This window comes from Nicotiana attenuata, chromosome 3 (genome assembly GCF_001879085.1).
Source record: "Nicotiana attenuata strain UT chromosome 3, NIATTr2, whole genome shotgun sequence".
Lineage (NCBI taxonomy): Eukaryota > Viridiplantae > Streptophyta > Magnoliopsida > Solanales > Solanaceae > Nicotiana > Nicotiana attenuata.
This window is the reverse complement of record NC_031991.1, coordinates 12501591-12505463: the sequence shown is the minus strand read 5'-3', so window position 1 is coordinate 12505463 and position 3873 is coordinate 12501591.

Sequence of the window (3873 nt, the reverse complement as noted above, 5' to 3'; positions counted from 1 at the left end):
TTGGAGCGTTGATCATCGGTTTGAGTGGTTGGAAGGGCTTTGGAGTCGGTTATGGAATTTCAGAGCGAGGTAAGTCTCGTTTCTAACCTTGTATGAGGGAATTTACCCCATAGGTGAAATAAATCAATATGTGCTCCTATTTGTGGGGGCTATGTACGCACGAGGTGACGAGAGTCTGTGCGTAGCTACTATTATGCTTAAGTCCGGGTAGTCTAGGACCCAGAATCATGCTCTACTTGTAATATTTGCAACCTTGTTGTCAATTTAAAATGCTTAATTCATATCGAACTTGGTAAATTTTTCTAAAAAGCTAAACATCATTTCTTGACTTTTAAAAGAAAATTTTCCATTTCCTTGGATAATTCCCCCTTGATGAATTCTCAATTTACTATTTGAATGTGTTTACCTTTGTGGAACGGGCCGAACGCCTCGGCAGATTAAATAGATGCATCTATGGTTCGCATCATTCGACCCTCTGGCAGTGCACATTTTAAATATTTGTTGGATCGGGCCGTATGACTTTGGTATGATTTGCGTATGCTTGTATTGCTTGCCTCGAAATTTATAAATAATGATTTTACCTCCCTGGTCTGAGATAAATTGATAAATGATGAAATATGAATTTGAAAATCTCTTATTATCAAAAGGATTGCTTACTTGCTTCATGATTTCCTTGAGTTTACTGCCGTTTTTAATAAATCCACGAATAAGTATATTATTGATGGCCATAGTAAGTGTCGGAGTCGACCTCTCGTCACTACTTCTTTTAGACTGGATACTTACTGGGTACGCGTTATTTTCGTACTCATACTACACTTGTTGTACATATTGTTGTACAGACACATGTATGTTCAGTGGCCTTGTGGGCGCAACGGCGTGATTGATATGAGGACTTAGGTGGGTTGCATCTTATGAGACGATCCGCAGCCAGCAGAGTCTCCTTAAGAGTACTTGTATTTTCTTTTCTGTCCAATTTGTATTACGGACAGTTATTGTATGTTATTTTTACTTCCTAGAAAATGCTCATGCACTCGTGACACCAGGTTCTGGGATGATTATGGGATTATTCAGTATTGAAATTTGTTAAAAATACTATTATTTACTCTGTGAAGTTCACCATTTATTATTTGACTTAAGGAAATTATGATTTCAAAAATACTAAAATAAGAACCAAATAAATTATTTATCGTTGGCTTGCCTGACAGTGGTGTCTGGCGCCATCATGACCTTTAATGATTTTTGGGTAGTGACAGTCCACCCCCAGTCAAATTTCCAAGAAACCTTCCAATTTTTGCCAATTAATGCCGAAATGAACTACAGACCTCTAAATCAACATCCGGACACGCACCTAAGATAAAAATTACCCTACGGAGCTATTGGAACCATCAAAACTCCATTCTGGAGTTGTCTTCACACAAATCAAACAATGGTCAATTCCTACAACTTAAACTTTTGTTTTAGGGACTATGTATCCCATATCATTCCGAAACCAAAAACCAAACCTCCCGACAAGTCAAGTAACCACATAATGAAGTAGAGGGAGCAATAAATAGGGGATCGGGGCTAACACTCCCAAAATGACCGTCTGGGTCGTTACAATTTTGAAGTCAAGGGAGTTGTGGAAAAAAAGTCGATGAAAGTCGTCACAAGTTACATTCATAAATTATACTGAAATTTGGAAATAATGTCACTGAGATTTATCCAAATATACGTAGTGTTATGGGCGATCTATCCAGAAAATTGAAGATCTACGAGTCTAATTTTTAACTTATTAAACCGTTCATCGATACGATGTTGGAGTAGAGAGATATTCGCTTTTTTACGAAACTGCGCAGGCAGTCCGGTTGGGACCCACTTCAGGCGGATACCAATGTTACTTTTTTTAAAAGATGTTTCAGCCTCACTTCTAGTCATTTCTCGTGCAAACTTCGTCCATAAGCTCTTCAAAATGCTCTCTCACATATATCCAAGATCCAAGAACCAAATTCAAGGGAAATCAACTCAAATCATCATTAAAAGTGTTAAGGACTACAAGAGAATGCTTCTATGATGCTGTTGTATGATTGAGGCTATTGTGAGATCATTTGTGTTGTAGCTGTTGTCCAATGTATGTATAACATCTTCTTGATTGTGCCTAAGGTTAATCTTGTGTTGGTTGTGTTGTTTGAGTGAAAACCCCAAAAATAGCACTTGAAAGAATATGAGACATGATTATCTTTTTGTTGGTACATTTTTTGGCTAAATATATAATTTTGGTAGATGGAAATTTTGAGAAATAATTTAATACTACTATGACTGCTTTTGTTAAGCTTTTTTAGGCGTTAATTAAGTTGATTAAAGATGATAACATAAAAAATAAGTGATTGACGATAAAAGTTAAGGTGCTAGGCGTGTGGACTATTTTGAATATTATTCTTATGATGTTTTCGTGCTAAAAATGATGTGGTAAACATAAGTATAATATTATTGATATTGTAAGCAGATTCATGAAGAAGAAATTGGATTCAAACTCTATTTTGTTGATCGTAAATCGAACTTGCCGCTCGTCGGGACAGTTAAACTATTTTGAAAAGCTTATTATGAGTATTATTGATGTTGTTTCGACTGTTGTTGGTTGTTGTGACTTCTAACAGAAAGTGGGCCACGCGCACATGTGCACTAATAGATTCAGAAGACTCAAAGGAGGAAGTGAGAGAAGATAGATTATACAGTTCAAGTAATATCAAAGCGCTAAATGAGTTGCTTTAGCACATTAGGCCCAAAACACATAATAACATCAAATCAATGAAAGCCAAGTATAAATTACACTCCAAGCTGGAATTCTATACCCTGGACCAGAGGTTCTGGCTTCGTCCCCAGTAGAGTCGCCAGAGATGTCACACCTCATATTTTTTCGAGATTGTGGAAAGGAATTTTTCAATTAAAGTGACATAATTTAAAAAGGGATTCGTTTTACTAAATTTAGGAGTCGCCATTTGTAATTATTTATTTCCTTTTATTCTAAGTTACCATTTATAAAATCTCAATTCAAGGAAAGTTTTGACTCCCTTTATGGACCGCGAACACAGAAGATCAGGTAAGGAATTTTGTTGACCGCGAAGAAGGTATGAGGCACTCTCCGAGTTCTGTGGTTCTATTACGGTCGCTTAATAATTTATACTTGGCTGAATTAATTCAGGTTATTACATGTTTTAAGGATTTTATGCATTTTTGCTTTTATTTGCTTCGTTATCAAATTATGGGAATTATCTTGAAACAAATCACGCGTACGTGTACTTGTCTTGTTTGCGCACCAAAATCATGGCATAATTAAAGGTTCATTATTATTATTTTTAGGATTTTAATCGAGCCGCGCGAACATGTGCTTTGCCCTTTAACGCGCAAACATATACATAGCCATGGTTATTAATTATTAAGACGCACCTAAAATATTTTAGCCTATTTGATAGTTATTTCCTTAATTACATGGCATAAATATATATACATGGACAGTGTGCTAACTCATCTTTAGGATTGGCAGATTTATCTTTCGGCTCAATTTTTCAAGGAGTTTTTACATTCCTATACACTATATGAAATTATATTACTTTCCCTACTCAAGTTTTACTATAATTATATTATATATACCCAATTACCATTTATGTACATTTTAAGAGAATTAATGATAATAATTAGTGTCCTAAAATTACTCTAACATATCTTCCACTCCCCCACGTTTCTCTCTCCACATCCCACCCCCCTCCCCCACGTATCTTGCACCCACCCACGATTCCACCATTGACAACCATTAAAAAGCTTTGAAGCTTTGAATTCGAATTTGGGTTTTCAAAAAACATTATTTGTTTGAATTGGATGTTGTTGCAAAGAATTGGA